This window comes from Schistocerca nitens, chromosome 8 (genome assembly GCF_023898315.1).
Source record: "Schistocerca nitens isolate TAMUIC-IGC-003100 chromosome 8, iqSchNite1.1, whole genome shotgun sequence".
NCBI classification, from domain to species: Eukaryota; Metazoa; Arthropoda; class Insecta; order Orthoptera; family Acrididae; genus Schistocerca; species Schistocerca nitens.
Window position 1 is genome coordinate 461,438,281 of NC_064621.1, and position 21,626 is coordinate 461,459,906.

Consider the following 21,626-nt stretch of genomic DNA (forward strand, 5'->3'; position numbering starts at 1 on the left):
TAAGTGGCACAGTAAAAGGCGTTCAATGGGTCCATCGTTTGGTTTTGTCACATATTGGTTTTGTCCGGAACACTTCATGTCAACTTCACTGTTTTTTCATTCTGCAAACACCAACGACCTAACAGTTGTAGTGTCAAAATTGTGTGGTGAAGTTAAACGTTGCAGTTTCTGCTGGCTGGTAGTGCCAAGCACCAATTACGTAAGCATTACACGTCTCCTCCCAATGCAAAGACCAGTCTTGTCATTTAGGCTTTTGTTCATCATTTTCAGGAACTGTTTATGAAAAATAGCACATTAGTTGCATTAAAAATTGTTTTTTAATGCAACTGGTGTGCTTTTTTTCACATTGGAAATCTTGTTATTCCATTTACGTCGCCTCCCACCAGTGCAGTCAGATTACTACTTTTGTGCCACCTGTGCTTGCTTCACACAGTGAAAGACTGAATGTGATGAAAACTCAAAAAGTAGTAAGACTCCTTCACACAATGAAACTAAAATTATGCTCTACTACAATTTCAAAAGAATGCCTTCAAATATTTACCAAAAATTGTGAAAAAAATATAATACAAAATAAAAATACTGGCACTTGATGTTGCCATTTCTATGTCGTTATATCAAGGCAAAAGATAAAAAACACACACTTTTTGGAAAAATCCTTGATGTATTGATATTTTATCAACAGCACTACTACACATCATTCCTCTTTCTAGTATTATTTTTATGAATGTTACTGTTGTTTTCAGGCTGTGTCTTATTGTTGGCAACAAACTTCATAAGAGAGTGAATGTTGCCAGCCTGTTCAAATGTCTGAAAGAAGGTATCATTTATTATTCTTATGACACATTATGCAGCAAACTCTTTCTTCCTCATTGAAGAAATGCCCCAGAATATGATGCCAGAAGTCTGTTGTGAATTAAAATAGTAAAATTAGACAACTTCTTTACATTTCCATTTCCAGACATAGTATGGATGGTGGGAGGTTTTTCTGCTATGTTTGGAAGGATTTTTGAAAGTATGATCACATTTTTAGGTACAAATTACAAAAGTCTTCCTGCGGCATAGTACCTGATTTAATGGATTCTTGTGAGTCTAGTAATCTTTGTTGCTACAACTGCATGACGTTCACTGATACCAGCTGCAGTGTGTACATCTTCAAATGGGTCAGATCCATTTGTCATCATTAGATCTAATGGATTTTCATTGTGAATGGGTTTCTGAGCTCTCTGTTCTAAATAGTTTTCAGAGAAGGCATTTAGTGCCATTTGACATGACTTTGTATTGCTTCCACTAATTACAAACCTGTTACTGTCCCAGTCTATTGTCAGATGCTTGAAGTCTCCTCCATTGATAATGGTATGATTGAGATCATATGTGCTAGATAGATGCTGTTTTCTCAAAAGTTTTCAGTTACATCAGGTGATCGATAGATGGACCCAGTTGTAGGTTCTTCCCCCAACTTGATACTGAGGCTTGGCCAGATGATCTTGGATACAACTTCAGTTTCTATGTCAGTGGATTCCAGTTTCTTGTCTACTGCTATAATCGCATCACCTACAATTCCCATTAAAACCTTTCAATAAGATTTATATTCATAGCAAAAAATTGCTGCCAGTTTTGGTTAGTAGCCAGCTTTCTGTACCTAGTATTAAGTTAGCTTAACTGCTGTTCACTTAGTTGTGGAACAATCTTTGTGTATAATTGTTTGGCATATTGAAGGGAACGTAAAGTTACACTGAAAATTTGGTTCTGACTGGGAGGCATGCTTTGATAGCAATAATAGTAATGCAGCTACTTGTGAAAAGCAAGAAATCCAGGCCTGAATCCTGGTCCTGACACAGATTTTCAAATTCCCATTTGTATTCATTGTGGGTGCCATTTTATCTGTTGGCCATTATCATTGTAACAGCACTTCTTTGCTTGCGATATAGTTGTGTCTGTTTTTACCAATACGTTTTTGAGACTGCTACTTCCCTCTTCTGATAGCCCAACATAGTTTGTATTTCTCTTGTCTTATCCTGATTTGTGAAAACATTCTTGTCACACATATATGTACACACTGATTTCCAATCAGAGTTACCAGCATTTCTGAGTCTGAAGTATTGTTGATCAGATGGTCTGTGGACTTGCTGGTGTACTGTTGCCCCCCCCCCCCCCCCCCCCTCACATTATTTGTCAGTCAGGTTTCTTAGTATTTGCATACTTTTTTGATCTGTGAAGCCCACAGACCTTGTATCAGTTGTCATGACAGTCAAGCACAGAATGGGCGGCAAGAAGTGTAATATTAGTTCATTCAATAATAGCCAAATTAGGGGTGTTCAAAGCAAAGATTACTCCATCTCTGAGATCATACAGCCACTGGGTTTTTCACATACTACATCCAGGGTGTACAGTGAGTACCTTGATTAAGATAAAACCACTGCTGCCAGAGTCATCTGTTGTGGGCAACAATGTTTTGTTAACTTGCGTCATGGTACTCTGCTACAGATTGCAACAGCATACAGACAGGCCATGGGTCAGCAAATCAATCCAATGTTTAACAACTAGTGAACAGCCATATGAACCAAAACCAACTCCTCGCTATCTGGTGCAGAAGGCAGTGCCCTCACACATGTTTCTCTACTCACCCCACTTCACTTCACTCAGGGATTAGTGTGGTTTGCAAAAACTCCCATTGGAAGTTTGAAGTATCATAAAAGGTTTCCTAGTCTTATCTATGTTCATGCACACCAGGGACACTTTAAAAGTATGAATGTACATCAAAAACTGCAATTTGCCAACATAGCACTGTTCAAGCAAGTGCTTAAGGTATTTACATATGGGGAACATTTTAACATCATAAAATGGAACTTCTGATACGTACCAAGTGAGACAGCACACCAGCTAAGACAGTGGAGTCACACTTGGCAGAATGGAGGTTCAAATCCACTCTTAGGTTTTATGTGGTTTCTAGGAATCACTTAAGACAAATGTTGGGATGGTTACTTTGAAAAAAAAAAATAAAGAAAAATGCAGCCAGTGTCCATCACCATCCTCCTCTAACCAGAGCTTATGCCTCATCCTTAATGACCTTGCTGTCAGCTGTATGTCAGATCCTGAACTACCTTTGTTCCTTCCTTCTTTCTTTTCTGACATGTCTGGCATTGTCTTGCTCAGATGACTGATATAGAAACTTACTGGTCAGTTATTTGCTCTTGTTTGTTTGCCTACAACAATCCACAGACAAGCTCCACCTTTGGTGAGACAATGCACTACTCCCTTCCTCTCAAATTTTGTGAGAATGGATTAATGAATTCTCCACAGACTCGAAGGTGCTTGTGTGGTACCTCAGGTCAACTAAATCATACCTGTTGACCGCACCTGGAACAGCATCAACAAAGATATGTGCACCTTGAACTCAGTTCTGATTTGTGGGCAGCAGCTGAGTTGTCATGGATCTGGAGATATTCCCTAATTCATCCATTGCCTCATATTTTTCAAGCTATGATGTGTCACTGATGTCATTAGACCAATAATGGGTAACAGCTTCTTAAGTAGGTGTGTCCATTTCAACTGTTCATTTGTGTATGTAATTCAAGCTAAAAATTCTGGCAAATACACGACTGAAATAAATAATGAAAATAGAAAATAGTCAATCCAGTATACATGGAACATGAATGGTTCTCGACAATAGCAAGGAAAGCATTTCTGAAAAATAGGAATATATTTACAGCTAATATAAATTTAAGTGTTGGAAAGTCTTTTCTAAAAATATTTCTGGAGTGTAGCCCTTTACAGAAGTGAAACACTGGCAATAAGTAGTTCCGGCAAGAAGAGAATATAAGCTTTTGAACCGTGGTGCTACAGAAAAATGCTGAAGATTGGATGGGTGGATGGAATAACTAATCAGTAGTAACTTGTCGAATTGGGACAAAAATGAATATAGCCACAAGCTGACTAAAAGAAGGGATCAGATGCTAGGACACACCCTGAGGCATCAAGCAATAGTTGGGAGATAAATATGTGGCTACAGTATAGAGGTCAAACTGTGTGCAGGTTGTAGTAGTTATGCAGAGAGAGAGAGAGAGAGAGAGAGAGAGAGAGAGAGAGAAACTGGTACAGCACAGATTAGCATGAAAACTGTCTGCAGACTGAAAACCGCAATAACAACAAAAGAAGGGTTCTCAGAAATTCCTCTGCTGTATGAAAGCAATATTTTCATTGTTGATATGAATCTTTCCTGAATAGTCTGTAACCTTTCAGATAATGGCCATAGAAGTATACTAATAAGTCTTACCAGGGCCGGTTTGAGAACATTTTTTCACCCAAGCACCTTTTCATTTGCTGCCACCCCTCCTCCACACCCCCATCCCATATCCTTTGTAAGCTTTCACCCGTTTCAGTTTTCACTATTATTTGTGATACACACTGTATGCAAATCTTGCACTTTCGTGCTCCTGGGGCCCCTGTATACTTGGTGCAACAAGTGGCTATTACTACTTATGATATGTCCTGTACGGAAACCTAATAATTGCGGCACACGTGGCACTCCTCTCAGCTTGGCATCCCACATGACAGCTTGTGTTGCTTGGGCCTTAAACGGGCCCAGAACCTTACATTACTGTATCCTTAATATGTCTGGATGTGCACATGTGAGTGCCTCAGGGCTCCGTCTTGAGCGTAGCCCTTTTTGCCATCGCGATCAATCCAATTATGGATTGCATTCCACCTAATGTCTCAGGCTCTCTCTTTGTCGATGACTTCGCGATCCACTGCAGTGCCCAGAGAACATGCCTCCTGGAGCGCTGCCTTCAGCGTTGTCTAGACAGCCTCTACTCATGGAGCGTGGCAAATGGCTTCCGGTTCTCTGAAGAGAAGACGGTTTGTATCAACTTTTGGCGATATAAAGCGTTCCTTCCGCCATCCTTACATCTCGGTCCCGTTGTTCCCCCATTCGTGGACACAACTAAGTTTCTAGGGCTCACGTTGGACAGGAAACTGAGTTGGTCTCCACATGTCTCTTCTTTGGCGGCCCGTTGTACACATTCCCTTAATGTCCTCAGAGTTCTTAGCGGTTCATCTTGGGGAGCGGATCACACTGTCCTGCTTCGCTTGTATCGGTCCATAGTCCGATCGAAGCTGGATTATGGGAGCTTCGTCTACTCGTCCGCTCGGCCATCCCTCTTACGCCGGCTCAACTCCATCCACCATCGGGGGATACGTCTTGCGACCGGAGCCTTCTACACTAGTCCTGTCGAGAGTCTTTATGCTGAAGCTGCCGAGTTACCATTGACCTACCGGCGCGACGTACTGCTGTGTCGGTATGCCTGCCGGCTGTTGTCTATGCCCGACCACCCCTCTTACAAGTCCTTCTTCGCCGATTCTCTCGACCGTCCGTACGAGTTGTATGTGTCTGCCCTGCTGCCCCCCGGAGTCCGCTTCCGTCGCCTGCTTCGACAATTGGATTTTGCCCTCCCTACCACCTTCAGAGAGGGTGAGAGCCCGACACCACCTTGGCTCCAGGCTCCGGTTCGTATTTATCTCGACCTCAGCTCACTCCCGAAGGAGGGTACTCCGGCTGCAGTGTATTGCTCACGGTTTGTCGAACTTCATGCTCGACTTGCTGGTCACACCTTTATTTACACCGATGGCTCCAAAACTGACGATGGTGTCGGCTGTGCCTTTGTCGTCGGGGCCGCCACCTTTAAATACCGGCTCCTCGACCAATGTTCCAGCTTTACGGCCGAGCTTTTTGCTCTCCATCAGGCCGTTCAGTATGCCCGCCGCCACCGCCATTCATCGTATGTACTCTGCTCTGACTCACTCAGTGCTCTTCAGAGCCTTGGAGCTCCCTATCCGGTCCATCCCTTGATTCAACGGATACAGCAGTCCCTCCATTCTTTCACTGATAATGGTGGTTCTGTCAGCTTTCTGTGGGTTCCCGGACATGTAGGAGTGCCTGGGAATGAGGCTGCGGATGCTGCAGCCAAGGCTGCAGTCCTCCTGCCTCGGCCAGCCTCCCATTGTGTCCCGTCATCTGACGTTCGTGGGGATGTATGTAAGAGGCTTGTGTCGTTGTGGTGGGATGCTTGGTATCCCTCCAAGGAAACAAGCTCCGGGCAGTAAAACCGCTCCCAACTGCTTGGACAACATCCTCCCGACCATCTCGGCGCGAGGAGGTCCTTCTGACCAGGTTGCGGATCGGGCATTGCCGGTTTAGCCACCGCTACCTGCTCTCCGGTGACCCAGCCCCGCAGTGCCCTTGTGGTCAGGCATTAACAGTGCGCCATGTTTTATTGTCGTGTCCCCGTTTTAGTCAATTTCGTGTTGTCCTGTCCCTGCCATCTACTTTACCGGATGTTTTAGCTGATGACGCTCGAGCAGCTGCTCGTATTCTGCGTTTTATAACTTTAACTGGCTTGTCCAAAGACATTTAACAATTTTTACTTATTTTATCTGCATATTTGTAAGGTCCTTCTGGTGTCCCCCCATCCCCTTGAGTTTTACCAGATTCCATGTGTTCTCACAACAGTGACTGGGTGCTAATGACCTCAGCAGTTGAGCGCCCTTAAACCCAAAAAAAATATGTGCACATGCAGCTTATTGCCATCTTGTGGACTTAGAGAAAGGTTGAATCATTGGCATGTGGGACACAGGAGCATCATAGCAGCAGACCATCCAGATAATTGGCTGTAGCACATCAACTGCCAAATGAATGGTAATGAGACAGACCCAAGACAACAGTGTGGCTTGAAGAGCCTTTCCAGAAGAACTACTCCACAAGAAGATCATAGGATTTTTCGACTGGCTCTGATAACTAGATGGATGATAACAGCTGAAATCCAGACAAGTTACAGGCAGAGTGCCACCATGAAGTCACAGGAACAGCGCACCTAAAGCTGGGTTGAGTGTTTCAGTTGTCATTAGACAAGTAAAAATAGTGTATTACATGGTTTAATTGCAATAAGTGTATGCTTAAATTATTTTATAACAGGTTTGTTTGGTTGCTTAAACTGCTGTGACCTACAAGACCAACATGTCCTGGGGCTAGCGAAAAGCACCATTTGATCCAATGACATGATTATTTATTTTTTGCGCAGGTAAATTGAAGTGTGATCAAAATATAATGGAAAATTTTTAATTGGTAGGCTTTATAATCTGATTTTCAAAACTTTTTTTATCTTGTTGAGACACTCGTTCCTGATGTATGTTTGCATTTTCAGCTGTTTTGAATATTTAGTTTATTGTTGACAGTCAAAAAGAATGTATGTGTTTTTGAGTGCTTGGTGAGTTTTTACTTACCAAACAGATGGATCAAAGAATTTGAATTAAATTTTGCTTGAGAAGTGGAATAAAGTGCAGCACCACATTCGAAATATTGACTGTTGCTTTTGGCGAATCTACTATGAGTAAAACAATAGTGTACAAGTGGTATAAACTATGCCACTAGAGGAAGTGGTAGGACTGGGTGGGAGCTGTGAGCGGTTCTTGTTCCTTGCTAAATTAATTTTTATTTTATTTAAACATTTTATGAATATTTATTTCCTCATAAAAATAGCACAATTTAGAGATTTAAAGGACAGTTACTTCTTCCAGAACAAAACTGTTACGGTATGGGCAAACAAATCAACTTTGTAACTACTCAACAAGAAGAATTTACTCAACACCAAAATGCTCGCATAACAGTATGAAATTCCACTGCAGTGAAAACACATGAAGTATCAAAGCTGCTTTGTAATTAAAAATTGATTTGAAATATATACATATTAAAAGTTACACACAAAATCATTACTCAAAGAGCAAATTCTACTCCAAATCTTTAAGATAATTTTTATGATAAAAATACGATCCAAATAAGCATCAATAAGCATCACCTGCAATGTGACAGTTAAATAAGGAATAGGTTGACCACATTGAACATAAAAAAAAAAAAAAATCAAATGACATCCAACCCTGTGGCCAAAAGAATATTCATCTAAGAAACTTAAGGAATTGAGAGTTAACAGATATGAAGCACAGTTAGAAGGCAAGTAATAGTTTCATAGTATGTTTTTATGAGGCTGAATTCACTCCATATGCTCAACAGCACACACCACTTAATAACACAAGAGAACAGCCCAGTCTAGTAACACACTCAAACAGGCAATTCTGCTGCCTCCAGGTTCTGCTTGGGTAACGGCCAGCCAGATACCCTGACACAAACTGCGACCAATCTCGACGTATTGCAAGTCTCTGGCCAACACGCTTTACCTTTTTGTTGCCGTCCACCAGGACGTGCAGTTAAATCCAATGGCCACTTCCATTACTGAGCTCTGGTCCTGGTAGATACTCACTCACCATCCAAAACCAGACTCCTTGTACTGCTAGCTGCTCAGCGAAGGTTCGGTCGGTGGGGCCTGTGTTGCGATGCACGTGGCGCAGTGTCTCCACTGAGCTGATCAACCCTGTATGTCATGCAGTGGCACAGGTTTTAGTGTGTGGTGGCTGTGTGACATCTTGGGATGTCACATATACCCCACTAAAACCTCTGAGGACCAGAGAAGGTAACATCAGTCTGCAAAACTAGCACAAAGCATTAAAGCCACATCGAGCACCTTTGGCCATGTAACATACTTGAACACTATAGTCTGATTTAAAGTAGTTGTCACTTGACGTTTGCGCTGCAAAGTTGCGGCGTTGTCACGTCAAGCACTGGCTGGAGGGAGCCGCCTCAGCGCTGGAGCCGCCTCAGCGCATCGCTACCCCCGGCGATAGAAAGTCGTTTTAAAGCCTGTATCTTCTACAAAAAGTAAGTAAAAAATTTCAAACCCACATATGACGTATATCTCTACAATGTCTCTCAATCTGTCAAATATCTATTCTTAATTTTAATTAGGACAAGAGTTACGTTAATTTGTTTGAAACCATTTAAATTCTCGATTTTGCAAACAGCTTCTAACTTATCACATCATTACTGAAAAACTATTGGTGTCACAGCAAAATATTTTTTTCCATTCATTACCAAAATAATGCACTCGGCAAAAAGTCCTTAAAAGTTTTCGTAGTGCATTACGTTTCCTGTATATAAATTTCTGAAAACAGCGTTTTTAAGCAACCCTATCAGTACTGAACTCGAAACAAGTATGACGTTTAAAATCTCTATATCTCCCATAAATATTATGCAGATATTTTGAAATTTACGTACAGTATCGGTCTCAATGGTATCCATAAGCGTATCAAATATCTTTTCTTAATTTTAATTAGGGCCGTTGTTACATTAACTATTGAAGTGTGAGAAATTTTCGCGTCCAGAAAAGTTTTCTTCTTTATATTGCAAATCTCGAAAACTATTACACATTGGATAACATCTTGGTGTATATACAAAATGAAATAGAATTAAAATTCAGTCTAACTTACCATAAGGAGATGACGAGAGCTGGCCAAACAGTATTTCTTAATCTCACAAAAGAATAAGAATTAATTGAAATAAATTCACGAACACAATATTTAATGGCAGTAAGTACACTACACACTAATGAGGCAATGCGAAAACACCGCTCAATTCAGAGTCAGAGTCAGTGGAACTATCCGTGTCGCTGCTCGTATTGACAGATATAATCAAGTCTTCGACACTTTGTTGTAAGATACCTTCATTGTTCCATGCGTCCTGTATCACTCCTTTCACGTGATGCACTACCTTCTTCCAGCCTTCCGATGTCACAATTGCAATTGCTTCTTTCAAAAGGCGTTCCTCTTCGGCTAATGTGAATTTCTTATTTTCTGCACCAATATGCCGTTTAACCTGAGCACAAATCAGCTCTATTGCATTGAAATGGCAATGGTAAGGAGGCAATCTGAGTACTTTATGCCCGTATTTTTTTGCTACTTCATCCGGTTCTTTGGCTTGTGTTGCGATACAAGTTCTAATAACTCTGCCCTTGTCAAATTACTGTCGAACTGTACCTTATGTTTCTGTAACCAGCTAACAATGTCGTTTTTCCTCGTTGCCTTTGTGGGTGCTTTATCTTGTATTACTGAGTGATAGGAGCATTATCCATAACAATGATAGAGTTTTTTGTTAAGTTCTGGAGCACACAGTCTTCAAACCATTTCACAAAAGTTATTGTGGTTCATCTCTTCGTGGTAGTCGGAGGTCTTATTTGAACTGAATAGCAGCAGGCAATTTGGAATGAAACCTTTTGAATTTCCAGCATGTGCTACAATTATCCTTCTTCCTCTGCCGATCGTAGCTGCCATACTGCCGCTGATGGTACCGTCTGTCCAGTCTTTTTTTAAACTGTGTCCTGCATTCACCCACGTTTCATCAAGCCAAACGATATCATAGTTTGTCCCCACTAATTGTCTAAGAAAGTGGCATCGCCAAGCTGCAATATCTTGGCGTTCCATTAGTAGCTTTCTGCCAGAGATGGATTTATAGCGGAATCCTAACATTTTCATGACTCGTAACAAAGACGATTTACTACCCTGAAACAGGTCAGCCGCTGAGAGGGTAGCATGTAGTTTTTTGAGTGTTTGGATACTCCTTCCTCGAATAAAATGCGTATATTTGACGACGAATGGCATCTTCTTGAAAAGAGTCAAGTTTTTTGACCCTCTTCTCTAGTCGCCTCTTTTTCCCAGGTGTCTCCAATTTATATGATTCACTTGAGCCTTCTTTCGTGAATTTCTCCTTGCAGATTCTTATTACTGATCGTTCGCTAACTTGCAGAGCAGCTGCAGTTTGCTCCACCACCTCATCCAAAGGAACGAGAGGCCCTCCTGCATCCCTCTCTCTCTCAAAGTACTCCCTTAAGGAACACACGTATTCACGTGCCTGACTGCGTATAACGACGCCATGTCCACCACTTTTTGGAGGTTTCCGAGGAGTTTGCAGCCTCGGCCTCCCTCTCTTGCGACTACTTTCATCAGACATCGTAAACACACGAAGCTACAAGTCACTCAAATCTCTCACCTGCACATCTACAACGGCTCACTGAGGACTGGCTGGCACAATGCCTTAGTGAGCTCAGCAGAGCAAAGTGGCAACGCAGTGGCAGCCGACAGCCGGCTGCCATTGGTTTATTGGTGGCGGGAGCCCTGCAGTCCGTTGCCTGTCAAGTGACAACTACTTTAAATCAGACTATAATTACTACAAAATACAATTTACATAAATAATTACCTATCCCACTCTGCTGTGGCTTTGTCTGAGAAATGTGAACTCTGTAAATACATCTGATTTTTGGGTCCCTCATTAGTAAGGTAACTGGAGTGATGAATCTCACAATTTCAACCAGGCCCTTAAAGTGAGGCAACAACTTAGAAATAACATTTTCGACACCCTTGCTTACTGCCCCAAAGTTCTTAACAAAATACCTGGTCTTATGGCTTCAAAGCAGTGGGCCGCTCCCATCATTATTGCACTGAGTGAGTCTTTGGTGACTAATCTTTAAATTTTTCTTAGCTCATGAATTTGCTTAGCTCAACTCTCTCTGGTAATAAATCATTTAAAGCCCACAGGTTGAAAAGAGGTGAATTCAGCTTAAATGCAAACATAAGACTGGTTGGTGTTTTCTTGCAGTCGAATTGTGGGTGCTGCAATTATCTTATTATAGTGCAAGACTAACCATGGCACCCCCTTCTGCTGGTGTCATCTATTAACTTCTCCCTGTTTACTAGGACAATTCCTTCCCAAAAATCCCAAATGATTACATGCGTAACATTTCCTTTCTTCCCTCTCATGTGCAGCGCTCCAGAACTGTTTATCGTTCTCCCATTCCACTCTTGCCAGGCTCCCTCCATAGCACTTCTTATCGCCTTCCCTGATAGATGCAACCTGTGTTGAGAATTGCTCCAGTTGGCTGAAATTGCTTGGACATGCACTGAACATCACACACTCACACCCTGTTCTCAGAACACATTCCCTCCAAAATATTATTCACAATCTCCTTTTCAGAGACAGAGACCTAACACCTCTTTTTATCCTACACACATAATCCTCTAAGTTTTCACAGGAGTGCTGTTCTTCCAAATACAACTTACTTGTTAACTCATGATGCATTCTACTGAAAAGGAACCAGTTTGAGATCAGTTGACAAAAATCAGCAAATGCTAGCTTCGTTTCCTTAACCTCCCATAAAATTTACTCTAAATGGCCCAAAACCATCAGTACGAGCAACTTGTAATACTGAAAATCGCTCAAGCCTAATGCCTCGCCCTATTCTGGCAAATCTAAGAAAAACTGTAAGGTACTTTCAATGTCCTGACTGCTTTTAACAGACTGAATGCCACCCGCGCACAGTAAGCCAGTGAGAGGCTTTGGTAGTTTAGTGAAGATATTGGACGTGCATTCACCTTGTCCCATGCACACACGCTCGATATTGCCTACTTCACCGTACCTTTTGTTATCACAACCTTCTGGAATTTTGTCCAACAACACCTAAATTCTATCTTGCAAACAATTCAGTTGATCGTGCAGTGGAAAAATGGGCTTCTCAAATGTGTCTATAATCTTGACGCTATGCAAATCCTCGATCCTATTCATATAGTGCAACACCTGAGACCGAACTCCACCAGTTTGCAAATGTGAGGGACACTTACTTCCAATATGCCTTTCATTGAAGCTAGAAAGCAGACTGAATGGCGAAAATGGTCTTACTCACCTCTGCCAACTGCATGTGCTTTGTGGCCGCAGGTAAGTTGACTACCTCACAAAGATGATCCACCATGTTAGCTGTGTTTCCACCAGTATCTGTTTTTCTAATTTCCAATTCATACTGCAGTTTAGCCTTGCACAAATCCATCACTCCAGTCACCTCTCTTTTTCTGTCATTCTGAAACAGATCGGAAACCAAGAGTATTTGCCACAACAAGGAACCCACACCAAAACACTAAAATACTGCCTAAGCAATTATTTTTACCCCCAACAGCTCACAATAACACAGCCATGCTCTGGTACCAAGGTATGCCGCTAGAGAGAATGGCAGGACTGGGTTGTGCTGTGAATAATTCTTGTACCTTGCTAAAATAATTTTTATTTTATTTAAACAATTTCTTAATATTTATTTTCTCATAGAAATAGCACAGTTTATAAATTTAAAAAGTAATTACTTTTTCCAGACCACAATTGTTACAGTACGGGCAAACAAATCTGCTTCGTAGCTACTCAACAAGGAAAATGTGCTCAACACCAAAATGCTCACACAGTAAAAATACATGAAGTATCAGTGCTGCTTTGCAATAAAAAATTGATTTAAAATACACACATATGAAAAGTTACATGCACAACCATTACTCAAGGAGCAAATTCTACTTCAAATGTTTAAGAGAAGTTTTATAATAAAAATGCAATCCAAGAAAGAATCACCTGCAATGTGACAGTTAAATAAGGAGCAAGTTGATTGCATAGAACACAATGAAAAATCATCATCATCATCATCATCAGTTATCTGCTATATTAGCAGGTCCTTTGCCTCTCCATTTTCTACGATCCATTGCTTCCTTCGTAAGGCTGCTGTATGTTGTACCATCCAGCATGTCATCCAGTATCTGGAATCTCTTCCTTCCTCGCTTCCTTTTCCCTTCTACATAACCTTCTAAAACTGTTTTTATCAGTCCGTCATTCTTTCTTAATATATGCCCAATCCAATTTCTTTTTCTTCTCTTTATTATATCTAGTAACTGTCTTTTCTCTCCCACTCTTCTCAGTACCTCTTCATTTTTTACTCTGTCCATCCAACTTATTCTTTCCATCTTCCACCATGTGCAGATCTCAAAAGCCTCCAGCCTTTCTCTTTCTTTTTTCCTCATAGTCCATGTTTCAGCGCCATATAGAAGAACACTCCATACAAGACATTTTATGAGTCTCTTTCTGAGTTCTCTGTCCAGACCGCTGCAGAAGATTCTCCTTTTCTTATAAAACGCCTCTTTTGCCATTGCTATCCTTGTTTTAATTTCTGTGGTGCACTTCCAGTCGGTGTCTATCCTGCTTCCAAGATACTTAAAATTTTGCACCTGTTCTGGTGTTTCTACATTCAGCACAATTTTTATTTCCTTATTTCCTCCTATTGCCAATACTTTTGTTTTATTTGTGTTAATTTTCATTCCATATTTTTTTCCGTTAGTTGCAATGGTGTCCACCAAATCCTGTAATTCTTTTTCCTCTGTGGCTAGAAGGACCATGTCATCAGCAAATCTCAAGCATCCTACTCTTCTTCCTCCAATTTCTACTCCTTTGTCATCTAATGAGCATTGGTCAATCATATTTTCCAAGTACAGGTTGAAAAGAGTAGGTGATAAACAGCATCCTTGTCTTACTCCTTTCCCTAGTCTGATCCAGTTTGTACTTTCTCCTCTCACTTTAACTGAAACTTTTTGATTAAGGTATAATGAGTTTATAAGTCTTCTGGTTTTCCAGTCCACTCTCTTTTCCCTCATAATAGTCGCCAGCTTGTCCCAAACCACATTGTCAAATGCCTTTTCTAAATCGATGAAGCACATATATAGGTCTCTTCCTTTTTCAACAAACCTTTCTCCCAAGATTCATAGGAGCCCTATTGCATCTCTGGTGCCCGTATTCCATCTAAAGCCAAACTGCTCCTCGCCGAGATTCTCCTCTATTACTTTTTCAAGTCTTTTATTAATTATTCTTAACATCACTTTGGCTGCATGTGAAATGAGGCTGATTGTCCTGTGCTCGCTGCATTTCTTGGTTCCTTGTTTTTCGGTAATGGAATCACTACTGTTGTCAAAAAGTCCTCAGGCCATTCACCACTGTCATATCTTTTATTACATAACCTCAATATTTCTCTTATTCCATTGTGGTTCAAGCATTTTAGTATTTCTCCCGGTATTGTATCTGTACCTACTGCTTTGCCATTTTTCATTGCAGCAATGGCAGACTTTACTTCTTCCATTATGATGGTCGGTCCTTTCTCTTCATCACTTACACTGTTGTGTGATTCAAGTTCCAGAGTTTCTGGTTTGCTATTTGTGTCATATAGCTCTTTTATATATTCTTCCCATCTCTGGAGGACATCGTCACGAACTTTGTACACTACCTCTTCGTCTTTACTCAAAATTTCCATAGTAGCACTTCCTGCTCTGTTTTGTTCCCATGTCATAGTCTTTACTCTGTTGCATAGTAAGTCATATCTTCCCTTCCTGTCCAGTTCTTCAATTTCATCACATTCCTCTTTTAGCCATTTTTTCCTAGCCTGCTCTGTTTCTCTTCGCAGTTCGTTATTTAACCTTCGGTATATCTTTCTTGCATCTTCAGTGTTCTTGTTTTTCAATTTTCTTCTCTCCTCCATCTTGAAAATCATTTCTTGTGTGACCCATGGTTTTTTTGACCTTTTCCCTTTTACATATCCTATATTTTGCTGTCCTGCTTTAATGATTCCTTCTTTGAGCATATTCCAGTACTCGTTGGCATTATCAGGTGCTTCTTTGTCTCGTAATGTGTTTAGAAAGTCCCGAGACAGCATTTCTGTAATTTGTTCTTTGTTGGACCTTATCTTCTCTAAATCCCACTTCTTCACCATTGTCGCCTTTTTCAGTTTTTTCATTCTTATTTCTATTTCTGCCATAAGTAAGTTGTGGTCACTATTAATATCTGCACCTGGTAATGTGTGCACCTTCTTGATTCCATTCCTGTATCTTTCTTCTACCAGTATAAAATCGATTTGGTTTCTGTATTTATCCCCTGGTGATTTCCAAGTTTAGAGCCTCCTCTTATGGTTCTTGAACCATGTGTTTGCCGCTATCAGCTGCCTTTCCCTGCAGAAGTCAATTAACCATTCACCTCTGTCATTTCTCTTTCCAAGACCATGACTGCCTACTATGTTTCCTTCTTTCCCTTCTCCCACAATGGCGTTCCAGTCTCCCATTACTATTTTGCAGCATTTTTTATTTTCGTCCATTATTCTCTCTATTACACTGTACGTTTCCTCTACAATTTGGTCATCATGTTCTGAAGTTGGCATATACACCTGGACAATCAGTGAATCTTTTTGTACTCCTTTCAGCCTTACACCAATAACCTGGTCATTTGCATAGTCTACATAATCCACACATTTAGCCAATTCCTTTGTCATAATCATTCCTACTCCATTAATTCCTTTTACTTCTCCTCCTGAGTAGTAGAATACATATTCATTTGACTGCAACTCTCCATGTCCATTCCATCTTACCTCAGCAACTCCTACGAGGTCCATATGATTCTTTTCCATCTCTCGTTTAAGGTTTTCTAGTTTTCCTGTTTGTAGCAGAGTTCTGACATTCCAGGTACCAATTCTTGTTTTGATTTTTTGCCCCCCCCCCCCCCCCCCCCCGGAGATCCGAATGGGGGACTATTTTACCTCCGGACACTGATTTAACATGAGAGGAAGCCATTTTTTGTGCATAAAATGGAGACCACATTATGCAGGGAAGATAATCTGCAGTGGTATTCCGTTGCCTTCCGCAGTTCTGGAGGCCGCCCCTAACATGGGATACAGACGCCTTTTGCAGCCGCCCGCTCCAGGTCAGACGCTGCATGAGAAGTATAGGTTGGAAAATGAAAGACCCCTAGCCCTCGAAACCTAATAGCGTCAGGGTCGGAAAAGAACAAGAGCTGGCCGAGGGTGGCCAGATAGGAAAGATAAAAGTGAGGAGCCTGGCATAAGTAAGTGGAAGCAATGCCAGGACTCAGCTCGGGGCCCCGTGGTCGCCAGCCACGTATCACTAGGTATGACTCCCTGAGGAAAACGAAAAATCAAATGACATCAAATCCAATGGTCAAAACAATACACATCTGAAAAACTTAGGGAATCAAGAATTGACAGATATGAAGCACAGTTAGAAGGCAAGTGCTGGTTTCATAATGTGTTCTTATCAGGCTGAATTCACCCAGTACAAACAGCAGTGTACACCACTGAATAACATCTGCAGACTTACAACACAAGACAACAGCCTTGTCTAGTAACACACTCACACAGCCAATTCTGCTGTCTCCAGCTTCTGCTTTGGTAACAGCCAGACAGATAGGCCTGAAGCAAACTGCGACCAGTCTCACCATATTGCAACACCCTCTTCCTTATTGTTGCCGACAACCATGCCATGCAGTTAAATCCAATGGCCAATACTGCTACTAAGCTCTCGCTGTGGTAGATACTTGCTCACTGTCCAAAACCAGACTCCTCTTACTGTTAGTTGTTCTGTGAAGGTTTTCTCGGTGATGCCTGTGTCGCAATGCAGTCAGTGCCACCAACAAGCCACTCAACCACATGTACCACGCAGTGGTGCGGGTTTTCATGTGTGATGGCAGCGTGATGTCCTGTGTCGGAACATAAACATTACAACTAGCATTTAGAAGATGTTAAAGACAACAACCACCCTGGATGCCCTAGCACATCAGATACTGATGACAATGTGGAAGAAGTAAAGAAAAAGGTTCTGGAAAATTGCCAAATCACCGTCAGAGAGGTTTCTGATAATGGTGGCATACCCTCTGGCTCATGCCAAGCAATTTTTCAGATGACGTTATGGGCACAAAACGTGTAGCAGCAAAGTTTGTTCTAAAATTGTTGAAATTTGCCCAAAAACGACATCACAGAGACACTGCTTAGGAATTGCTGTATAGAGTCGACAGTAATCCAGAACTCATAAAGAAGGTTATAGCAGGTGACAAAACATGGGTATATATCGAGTATAGATTTAAGTATCAGGAAGTCTTTTCTCAAAGTATTTGTATGGAGTGTAGCCATGTATGGACGTGAAATGTGGACAATGAATAGTTTAGACAAGAAGAGAATAGAAGCTTTCGAAATGTGGTGCTACAGAAGAATGTTCAAGATTAGATGGGTAGATCATGTAACTAATGAGGAGGTACTGAATAGAATTGGGGAGAAGAGGAATTTGTGGCGCAACATGTCTAGAAGAAGGGATCGGTTGGCAGGACATGTTCTGAGGCATCAAGGGATCACCAATTTAGTATTGGAGGGCAGCGTGGAGAGTAAAAATCGCAGAGGGAGACCAAGAGATGAATACACTAAGCAGATTCAGAAGGATGTAGAGTGCAGTAGTTACTTGGAAATGAAGAAGCTTGCACAGGACAGAGTAGCATGGAGAGCTGCAGCAAACCAATCTCTAGACTGAAGACCACAACAGCAACAACATACGTATGACATCGAAACTAAGGCCCAGTTGTCAGAGTGAAAACTGCCTGAACAGCCAAGACCGAAAAAATTTTGACAAATTAAGTCACATGTTGAGGTTATTCTCACCGTTTTCTTCAATTATAATGGGATAGTGCAATCATCAGTTCCTGCCTTATGGTTGTGCAGTCAATAAGGAATACTACCTGGAAGTTGTGCACCGTTTGTGTGAAGCATTCCAAAGAAAAGACCAGAATTGTGGCAAAGCCACTCATAGATATTGTATCATGATAATGCTCCCCCTCTCACGTCAGAGCTTGTTCGTTGCCTCAGCCATCATATTTGCCAGACATGACCCTCTGCTACTTCTTTATATTTCTGAGGCTCAAGAGAATCATGGAAGGACATCATTTTGCTATCGCTAATGACACAAAAATAGAATCGCTGAAATGGCCGAGAACCATAACAAAAAGTGAGTTCCATAAGTGCTTCCAAGATTGGAAAACTGCTGGCACAAGTTTATTATATATGAGGGGGATTACTTTGAAGGGTACAAAGTTAATGATGAATAAATAAAAATTCTTCAAGAAAAACAAAAATTACAGTAACTTATTGGTCACACCTCATTCATATATATCTGTAGAAATATTTGTGGCCGTCATAGTTATCAAGCCTTCTGCAGTGATGCAGCCTCATCACAGTGCATGGAATCACTTCAAAACGCAAACTGTGGATGGAATAACAGAAGCCAGATGTACAGGGTGGCACAGAAAAATGGGAATATTTCCACAATTGAATAAAACTAGAAGTGATGAAGGAAAGAAATTGCATTCATAGTAATTGAAACCTTACAACTTTGCCATTTACGAAACATTGATGGCATTTATCATTTTTTAAAAAAATTACATCCTTTAGCTGCCATCCTCCTGTTTGAATACATTCGTGAAATCTGCTGTTGAGATTCCTCATTGACCGTTGCAACATCTCAGATGGGATACTGTGAATTGCAACCCGAATTCTCTGTTTTAACACATCCAGGGTTCCTGGCCGAGTCGTATAGACTTTGCTCTTGAGGTAGCCCCACAAGAAAAAAATCACATACTAGGATAAATGTGGTGATCTAGGAGGCCAGGGAATGTTACCGAATTGTGAGGTCACATGGTTGCCAAACATTCTTGCACATATGCCATTGATTGCCATGCAGTGTGCAATGCCGATATGTCCTGTTGAAACCTGGCTTCTTGAACATTTGGAAAGTTGTTCAATGTAGGTGTAACATAAATTCGTAACATCTCTACGTAGTGACCACCATTGACAGCTTTTGTGTTTCCTTGTTCATTTGCGAAAAAATACGGTCTGATAATCCCATGTGATGTAACACCACACCATACTGTCACTCTACTAGCGTGTAAAGGGCGCTCATAAACGTTATTTGGATTTGTGTTTGCCCAGTAACAGTAGTTCTGTTTATTCACATAACCTGTGAGATGAAAATGTGCCTCATCTGACATCCACAACTTGTTTGGAAATTCATAATTATTGTTAATTTTTGTTGTCATTTGTTGACAGAAACTAATCGTAACTGGTAATCATTGTTCTTCAATTGTTGTGCACCATCTGTAGTTTGTACAGATGAAATTTTAAATAAAGATGAAGAATTCTGCAAACACTCTCCCGGGACATTCCAACCACTGCTGCTTGCTTACAAATTGAACACTGTGGGCTGTGTAAGACAGACTCATGTGCAGCATGTTCACTGGAGAACGCACACTTCTTGGTTGTCCTGTTGGTTTCTTCTTGAGGGCAGATCCAGTCTCTTCAAAGTTATTAACCCAACATTTTATTGTTTGTTTCAACAGAACAGCATCATGACATCTTAAATTATAAAAATGTCGAAACTCCCTGTGTGCCGCTGCCAAACTATCATTGTTTTTATAAAATATTTTTATGGTTAATGCATGCTGTTATCCATTCCACTGATCCATGGTGAATGGCGGTCTGTTTACTCGCTAACTGTCATGAACCCACAGTGCTGCCACCTGCCCATGGCTGCCACTACTCATTTCAAACATTCTCGTTATTCTGTGTCACCCAGTAAATATTGCGACAAGCTCTATCATTACTGTCAGAACTGCTCCAGCATCTCAGTGAATGTCAGGTATGTTTGCAATCTGTTAAATGTACCATTTTATCACAACCTACAGTGAGAAAGAAACAGAGGCAGTTGCAAATTGAAATTGAAAAAAATAATGTTGAGCCTCCGCCTTCTATGTCAATGAGTACGTCGTCATCTGCAGAGGTGTCTAAGCTGACTGATGTAACATCGCCCACACCATTGTCTGCCGTTTCATTTATAACTGTCACGGATGAAGAAGTTGATGAAAGTATTGCTAGGACAATGACTGCAACAGATGTACTGTTCCCACTGTTGAAATCCAAATATTGGCAAGATGCCCTTCCAGAAGATAGAACCTAATTATGAATCATTTACATGTCATGCACTTGGAGGTGGCCTTCTGGCTGCTGATTACCAGTGTTTGCAGAGAAGTGTTATGTAGGATATCCAGAAGTCACATTCGGTCCCATTAATTATGGTTGGCTGGGCAGATTTTGTGGACCACAGTGTAGTTAATTTTGTAATAATCAGTCCAGATTCAGGATTCTATAAGAACATTTGTCCTGGAGAGAAAGGGGAAACTGCCCAATATTGTGCTGATACTGTCACCGACATCGACGAGATAAGCAATGGAAAGTTCTTTGCATTTATAACAAGCAGTGCTCGAAATATGCTTGCTGCAGCCAACCTTTTTACACCAACAAGATTTGCATATTGTGCTGCATCATCCTATAAAAGCAAAATACAGTAAATCATCTGCCACACTCAAACTTGCATTCGAACGTGATGGACTGCTGTAGCAATATGCTTTGATAGCTTTTTAAAGAACAAGGGAGATATACTGGAACCAATTTTTTGTTCCAATGTACAGTCCGAGAAGGCTGTGATGTTAGATGGTGAGACATGGCAGAAACTGGAAGAGCCTATGAAACCAATGTATAGTGCTATAATGAGAACAGAAACAGATAATCATGTTTTGTCTGAATTGCATGAGAGCTTTTAACTGTGGTTTCAGCTCACATAAAGGCAGAGCTACAGAAGACCAATTGGTTATAAAAGCTGCCATGAGATGTAGGAAAGTGTTTAGATGCAAAATGATCCATGCAGTAGCAAAACTTCTGGAGTCACAGTATAAGGGAGTAGTTCTTATTACTTATCAGGAAAGTCAAGCAGTGGACTATATGCAGCAACAATAGGTAATTTGATTCTGAATTTAAAGCTGGCGTTGCTTTCTTTTCAAAATCTTAACTCTGGGCTGTTGCTAATTAAGAGTCTCTGTCAAGCTGGTGGTGACGACTGTGCACTAAGCAACCTTTGTGCGCTTCAGTATCCAGTATTTTCAATGTACTACCAACATCAGCTGAGATGGAGTGTAACTTGTCTGCTCATGGTCAGAACCACACAGAGGACTGAAATATGTTGGC